Source organism: Eriocheir sinensis, chromosome 37, assembly GCF_024679095.1.
Source record: "Eriocheir sinensis breed Jianghai 21 chromosome 37, ASM2467909v1, whole genome shotgun sequence".
NCBI lineage: Eukaryota > Metazoa > Arthropoda > Malacostraca > Decapoda > Varunidae > Eriocheir > Eriocheir sinensis.
Window position 1 is genome coordinate 8002822 of NC_066545.1, and position 8749 is coordinate 8011570.

Here is an 8749-nt window from a genome sequence, read left to right on the forward strand (position 1 = left end):
GGAGATGAATTGTTACCCTACGACATTGTTTATTATTCTACGGGGAGAGAGCGGAGGAGGCGGAGGAGGAGGAACAAAGAAGCAAGAGGAGGAGGAGAAGGAGGGAGGAGGAGGAGGAGGAGGAGCAACAGAAAGAAAAGACAGGAGAAGGAAGAACAGGAGGAAATGGAGGAGAAGGAGGAGGAGGAAAAATAGGAGGAGGAGATACAGAGAGTTAAACGTTTCGGTGCACACAAGGATAGGGATACAAGGCAAGGAGATACCGTAGAAATAATCAGGTTACCCCTATAAAGTGTAGTTTCGGTCTTGGACACTAGGTGGCGTTACTTGGAGCTGCTTCCAAATTTTACTGAATAGCCCTATCTCCTTTATACAATTTCCTTATAACAAGAAGACCACAAGAGGCAAGACAATCTATACATGGTAGTACAGTAACTCCTCCCTGTTTCACTTTAGTTCGTTCGTTGTGTTCATGTCCTTTCCCAAGCCTAATGGGAAGATTCATTGGTTTACAGATTTCAGAGAGTTATGTTTTAGTCTTACCTTAATTTTTTAGGTTGTCTTCTAAAATAACTTTTGAGAAATGCTTTTTTATATATACTATTTAGATGCAAGGAGAGAGAGAGAGAGAGAGAGAGAGAGAGAGAGAGAGAGAGAGATGAGATGTGAGATGAGAAAGAGATTTACTAAATAGTAGGACAAATGGTGTCATCCTCTCTCTCTCTCTCTCTCTCTCTCTCTCTCTCTCTCTCTCTCTCTCTCTCTCTCTCCACCCTCTTCCTGTATCACTCCTTCAGAACCCTCACTGTCTACCTCTCTTCTTTCTTCCCTCTCCCTCTCCCTCCCTCTGTACCTCATCCCTTCTCTCTGCCTCCTCCCACAGCCTTAAAATAACACAACTACATAACAGACTTCGTGGATAACCGAATGCTTATGCTACAACAATGGCTAAGCATGAGACTAATTAGCTCCTGCCACCTTCTTACATTAGCGTCAGACGGATGGTGAGGGGATAATGGCGAAGCATGAAAGCGTAAAGTTGGAATGGCGACACTTGGAGCAGACACAAAACATGGCTGATTTAACTTCCCAGAGCTCCATGGCCGCAGGCACTCACCTGGCTATTAGGGGAAGGTGTGGAGGTCTGATACAGAGGTGCTTAGTTTCAGTGGACGACAGGCATGTCTGTGAAGTGGTGAAATGTGAAAAAAAGAGAGAGGGAGTGGGTGGCTGTGTTTGAAAAGGGCGGGGAAGGTTAATTCAAAATGGCGTTGAAATCCTGCTGGGGTTGTTGCAACTTCAAGCGGCGATCCAGTGAACTAATTTGAAATAAAAGCTGTGTATTATTATTACTGTTATGTGTTACAAGGGATTTATTTTCATTTATACACAAGAAAATATAATAAAATGATAATTAACTCTATATGTAAGCTCTTAAATAATGGCAATAAATGAAAAACAAAAATTGGTCCTGAAACTGAGATTTTGTGGACTCAAGCGCCAGTTGTTGACGAGCCATCGTGAGTGACGGGAGTCTGTTTGTTCTCTGTCTGTGCGTGAACTTTTTTTCTTCTTATTTGCCAACTTTATACATGCAATTACTTATACATCTACGACTATTGAAGTGGTTTTGTGTCTGTGTGTGATTCCTACTAAATGCCCAGCGGAGTCTCGAGAATTAGGTTACTACGCCAACTACCCGCGCAACTGTTACACGCCTTTCTGACCGGTAAGTGTTCAACGAGGGCCCTGTCTGTTGTTCCCCATGTTTAGGCGTTACAGGGAAATAGAAAGTAAGGCAACGATATACACTGCTTCGTAGACCATATGCAGGGATAGTGAACAGACGTGACAAGGTAGACGACCCTGGGACATGCGGGAACCGAAGAGTGAGTGTGTGTGTGTCAGTGTGTGAGTGAACGAGTGCTTTGCTGAGAATAGGTAATTATGCAGGCAAGGTAAACGCCCCCTCGCACCCTAGGCAAACTGGGGAATAGATAAACAGGTGAACGGGTAAACTTGGGAATAGATAAACAGGTAAATGGGTAAACTGGGGAATAGCTAAACAGGTGAACGGGTAAACTTGGGAATAGATAAACAGGTAAATGGGTAAACTGGGGAATAGATAAACAGGTGAACGGGTAAACTGGGGAATAGATAAACAGGTGAACGGGTAAACTGGGGAATAGATAAACAGGTGAACGGGTAAACTTGGGAATAGATAAACAGGTAAATGGGTAAACTGGGGAATAGATAAACAGGTAAATGGGTAAACTTGGGAATAGATAAACAGGTGAACGGGTAAACTGTGTAATAGGTAAACAGGTGAACGGGTAAACTGGGAAATTGGTAAACAGGTGAACGGGTAAACAGGGAAAATGGTAACTGATTGAAACCGGCTCGTTAATAATATACACGTACATTTAAGGTGATCTAAGGCAACTGATATAAGTATAGGTATTTTTCCTCGTAAAAGATAACTGTGCAGCGTAGTGAAATAGGTACACTTCAAGAGGAGGGTATCACGACACCTCTCCTCCCGAAATTGACCCCTCTTTCGGCCACCTCTTTGGATTCTTTTTAGGAGCAGCGAGTATCGGGCTTTTTTTTTTTTATTATTGTTTCCTTTTTTGTGCAGAACACTGATATAGACACACAAGGGAACTCATATAGATAACATTGCCTCGATAGATATGCAGTACGCTGAAATAGATGCATTAGGTAGCTGGTATACATTGCCCCGTGAAAGACATGCAGATTAGGATTTTTTTCCCATAGCCAGTCTCAGTAGTCTGCATATTTTTTTCTCCATTTATTTCATCGCTATATGTATTTTTTTGAGGTTTATATGTTAATTATCTACAGAAGTCGGAGGTGTAGGAGCCAGATTGTGAATAGTTGCTGATTTTGTATGAATAAATAAAAAACCGCCTCACTGTCATAGTACAATGTCGAAAAAAAATCGTCAATAATAGCAATAGCGGAGGGGCAAACCAGCATTTTTTTTTATTGATAGAAGAGTCAGCATGACATCTTAACTTTTCTTTTTGCTATTATTAAGAGTGTTGGCCTGATCTTTTGGATAACTTTTATCACCAGGCAAGTGTGTACAGGCACCAAGGCGTTTTAGCGTAGCGTGCCAGACAAAACTCTCTCAGCGTCACTAGAGAAAAACAGTACTGAAGGGGACGCTAACCTATATTTTTGGAGGACATTTTATAGGTAAGAAAATACTACAAGGACCTCGACATGCTAACTATACGGTTTAAAGGACACGTTCGACATTTTTTTAGTCAATAAAGGTTTGACTATGGAGTTATCGGACGCTTGTATTTATTATAATCTCTTTGGCTCACGTTCCCTCAATAAGAATTCAATAAACACAGTAAGGAGTGGGAATTAACTTATTTGCCCCAGTGTCTCTCTGTGCTTATTCTCCTATGTACACATTGCTAGATATATAGATGCCCGGGCGTAGATAACTGCATACATAGATATTTACTAAGTACTTTATGGACATTTTTAATCCAATAAGTGGTACAATATCGAGCTATCGGGCTATATAAGTATGTATGACACCTCCACACGAAATTGGTCTCTCGTCTGGCTGCTCGTTTGTTTTTCTTTTACTCGGAGCAGCGTGTACCGTATTTTTGTTTTGCTTTTCGCCGTTGAGCTGCTTCCTTTGCTAAAAAAGAAAGAAAGAAAAAAACAACAACAACAACAACTCAGTGGCGTGCGTTCCCTCAGTACCTCGGCATGTACTAACCACAGAGTTATATACACCGTGGCGAGAGATTGGAGTTGAACCCTCTATAAGAAAAAAAATAGTATATAACTCTGTGGTACTAACATATTATAGCCAGTGTCTGTTGTTATAGGCTCCCTACTCGCCTATGCACGCCCCCTCTCATCATGTAGGGCATAGATAACCAATCGTAGACAGCCAGACAGCACGTGGCTCCCTTATCTGGCCGCTGACTGGTAATAAGGGTGAGTTACAGCGCCAACTTCCACCATAATAATACCGTTGATGTTTGTTGGCGTGTTAGTGATTGTGGTGGTTTTTTTTTGTAATATATTTACTGTAATTTTTTCTCGTATAACTGCTGCTAATGTTTCTGCTGTTACTCTGCCCTTGTGTCTATATTTGTTTGGTAATGTTGATTATTCATACTACTACAATACTTATTCTACTACTATTAATCTACTACTACTACTACTACTACTACTACTACTACTACTACTACTACTACTACTACTACTACTACTACTACTACTATTACTACTACTATTACTACTACTACTACTACTACTACTACTACTACTACAAAACAACAACACCCTTCTGTTTGAATTTATATATCTACCTATGTATATTATCTATCAGAATTTTTGTGTCCACCTATCTGTATATCCCTCTTTATATAATGATCTATTCATGTGTATTTTCATCATATATCTGTGTAACTATTACGTATCTTATCAGTTTATCTATCTATATCTATCTGCTTTCTGTCTGTCTGTTTATCTATCCATCTGTTTGTCTGTCTATCTGGCTCCATTCTAGCTTCGTTTCAGACTGTCTATCTCTTAATTTTCCTCCCGTTTCTTTTCCACCTGAGTAGCTAAGTTAATTAAGGCCTTTCTTGAGACTTACCTGGAACCCTCATTAACCTGCAGGGAGGGGGGGGGGGGGTGAGAGAGAGAGAGAGAGAGAGAGAGAGAGAGAGAGAGAGAGAGAGAGAGATTAATTAAATGTGACAGTAATGAAGAGATGAAATTAATTAGTAGTGTTTTCAACCAGGTAAAGCAGCAGGTGTTTTCTCACACTTGATAGACGTGACGTGAGTGATAAAAAGCGAGAGTAAAAACAGGTGAAAATGTTATAATATTTTGTGTGTTATTAAGAGAAAAGAAAATGATGGTTGCTTTGGAATTGTGTATGAAAAAAATGTATGCATGAGTCTCTCTCTCTCTCTCTCTCTCTCTCTCTCTCTCTCTCTCTCTCTCTCTCTCTCTCTCTCTCTCTCTCTCTCTCTCTCTCTCTCTCTCTCATTTAATAAATCATCATTAGTTATACATGTAGGGATGTAGGGATGTAGAATAGGCTTCTAGGACAGCCACTCCAGGCATGGAGGATCCTGTTGCTGATACTCATCCCAACTCTCACCTGTGACTCCAAGAAGTTGTCAGGGTAGGACAACGGCCACATCCCGGGCAACCATCTTGGCTGATGGGCCAAACCAGGTGAGGGGCACCTCAAGACCAACATAGGGTGTAGAGCAGTGCCAGCTCCAATAGGTGAAGACTGGAGCAGTAGCATGGCGTATGAGATGTTGTATACGTCCACCGGTGTGCAACTGTGACAGCAAGGTGTGTGACACTTCAGGGCGAACCGGGCACAAACACGGTCATCGGCCAGTCACCGTAGAAGAGGAGCGGAGCCCTCACTATGTATCCATCCTAGTATAACCATGGACAAGGCGAGAACAATGAATAAAGACAACGACGTTAACGGGAGCAGTGGTCCTCAGATAGCTGCTGTCGCGTCCGGTCGGGAAGCTCGCGTGCGGCAGGCGAATCCTGTCCGCCATCAAGCGACTGCAAGCAAACACATAAAAAGTTTGAAAATTGCAACATGGAATGTGCGAACAATGCATCAAGCAGGAAAGCTTGATAATGTGCATCAAGAGATGGAAAGATTGAAGATAAATATATTGGGAGTCAGTGAAGTGAGATGGACAGGAAGTGGAGAAATGCAGTATGAAAAGAGTAAATTCATCTACTCGGGAGGAGATAGACACGAGAGGGGAGTTGGAGTACTCTTGGCGAGTGAGGTAGCAGATAGTCTTAAAGGTTATTGGTCAGTAACAGACAGAATAATATTGGTAAAGCTACATGGAAAACCAATGGACATCAATGTCATACAGGTCTACGCACCAACGAGTGATGCTGACGAGGAAGAAATCGACCAGTTTTATGAGAGTATCGACAATGTATTGAGCCAATGTAAGAGCCATGAAATCAATATCATAATGGGAGATTTGAACGCCAAAGTAGGACAGGGCAGAATAGGCCAGGTGGTAGGACCTTTCGGCCTTGGAGAAAGGAATAATAGAGGACAGAGACTCGTTGAATGGTGCTTGGAGAAAGCACAAATAATGGTTAATACCTGGTTTAGACATCATAACAGGCATTTGTGGACGTGGAAGGCACCCGGAGAAGTAGTGAAAAATCAAACAGACTACATTACAATTAATGAACGATACCGGAACGCGGTTACACAAGCAAGAACTTTTCCGGGTGCTGATGTCGACAGTGACCATGTGCCATTGGTAGCGACCATTAGACTCAAGCTTAAGCATCTAAAAAAGCCAAATTATATACCCAGAAAAAATATTGAATTACTGGGGAAAGATGCGAGAGTGACAGGGATATGCGGTTGAAGTTCACAATAGATTTGCTTTGCTAGAAGCAGATAATGATGGAGCGGAGGAACAGTGGAACATCTTAGCAGAGGCAATATAGAAGCGGGTGCAAGAGGCCATACCAGATAAGAGGCGAAGAAAGAAGAAACCATGGATGACGGAGGAAATTTTGGAGATGATGGATGAACGGAGACGGTTAAAGGGACGAGATGATATGCAATATAGAATTAAGAATGTAGAGATACATCAAGAATGCAATAGAAAGAAGGAACAATGGCTTAATGAACAGAGTGAAGAGGTAGAAGAACTATACAGAACTCATCAACACTCAAGATATGGGAAGATAAAGGAAATGACACAGAAGCGGAAGTGGAACAAAGGAAGTGGTGTGAAAAAAGAAAGATGGAACAGTAGTGATGGGAGATGAAGAGGTCGGAAATAGATGGAATGAATACATAGGGGATTTGTTCAGTGACGACAGACCAGAGATAGAGGAAGCGATAGAAGAAAGTGAAGGTCTGGATATCCTAGAAGATGAAGTGAGGTGGGCAATGAACGGTATGAAGAGAGGAAAGGCAACAGGAAGTGACGGAATTGCAATTGAAATGTTACAAGCTCTTGGAGATATGGCAGTAAAGAAAGTTACCGATATTGCAAACAAGATTTACCAGTCGGGACACATAGCAGAACAAATGTGCAAATCTGTGTTCATAGCAATTCCAAAAATAAGTGGAATAAGTGGAATAAGTGTGTGTGTGTGATTGTGAGAAACACCGGACGATCAGCATTATGAGCCAAATCACAAAACTCATATTGAAGGTGATACTGAAACGATTAAGAGGGAAAATACGTTGGGAAGTATCAGAGGAACAGTGCGGATTTGTTGAAGGAAGAAGAACAAGCGACGCAATATTTATGTTGAGAACGTTGGCTGAAAGAGTAATAGAGAAGCAAAAAAATCTGTATGTTTCCTTTATCGACTATGAGAAAGCTTTTGCCAAAGTTAGACATGTGGACCTAACGGATATATTGAGGAGCATAGGAGTGACTGGAAAGGAATACAGACTGATAAAGAATCTTTACTGGAGACAAAAAGCTTGTATGAGAGTAAATGGAGGAGAAACAGAATGTCAAAATATAAGAAGAGGAGTCAGGCAGGGATGCGTATTATCCCCAGATTTGTTTTCTCTATATGGAGAAATAATAATGAGGAACATCAGGGATTGTGAAGGTATAAGAGTTGGTGGACAGAATATTAACAACCTGAGATATGCAGATGACACAGTTTTGATAGCAGACACAAATGGGAAGCTGCAAATTATGTTTGACAGAGTAAAAGAGGAAAGCGAAAACAGAGGACTGACAGTTAACGCCCGAAAAATAAAATGCATGGTAATGACAAAGGATCTTCATGGACCACAAATGGAGCTGCGCTGTGGAGACCGATTGGTGAAAAGGGTGGCAAGTTTTAACTATCTGGGAAGTATGGTGACAGAGGATGTGAAATGCGACACATAAATTAAGAGAAGAATAGGAATTGCAAAAGAGGCATTTGGTAATATGAAGAGTGTGTTGACAAACAGGAAGCTGTCGATAAGAACAAGAAAAAGTCTGATTAAAACCTACATATGGTCAACCCTGCTATACGGAGTGGAGAGTTGGAATATATCAACAACAATGGCGAAGAGACTGGAAGCGATGGAAATGTGGTTATGGAGGAGAACGATGAAAATACCATGGACAGCCAGAAGGACAAATGCAGACGTTCTACTAATAATGGGAGAGAGAAGACAGTTGATGGAAACAGTGAGAGGAAGACAGCTGAAGTTTTTCGGCCATGTAATGATGAGAGAAGGACTGGAGAATTTGATTATGACTGGAATGGTGGAAGGAAGAAGAGGTAGAGGAAGACCAAGAATAAAATACATGGATGGACTGGTGGAGTTGGTGCGGGGAGAGATGACACGTGGGCAGTTCATCAGAGCTACAAGAAACAGAGAAGAGTGGAAGTCCATGGTTGGCGACGTCCTGGAGGATATGGCACAGCGATAGATAGATAGATAGTTATACATACATATTTATTACTAATTTGTTTTCATTTCCAGTGTAAGCCTCGTTTTTAATTATCGAATCAGTGCGTCTGTTATTTATTTATCTGTTTGTCTACATTTATTTATTTTCGTATTTGTTTCCTCATTTATTCATTTGTTATTACCGCTTATCACCACCACTAGCAATATCATCATCGCTACTACTACTGCTACTACTACTACTACTATTACTATTACTACTACTATTACTACTACTTCTACCACCAC

The 8749-nt window shown here is 41.2% G+C and overlaps 1 long non-coding RNA gene across 1 annotated transcript in view; it reads left to right on the forward strand.

Annotated features, from left to right (window-relative positions):
- The first annotated feature begins 1521 nt into the window (after nt 1-1521).
- Nucleotides 1522-8749, forward strand: part of LOC127008172 (uncharacterized) — a 159627-nt gene continuing 152399 nt past the window's right edge. The window contains exon 1 of the long non-coding RNA XR_007760899.1: nt 1522-1729. This is a non-coding gene — a long non-coding RNA (uncharacterized LOC127008172). The remainder of the gene's footprint in view (nt 1730-8749) is intronic.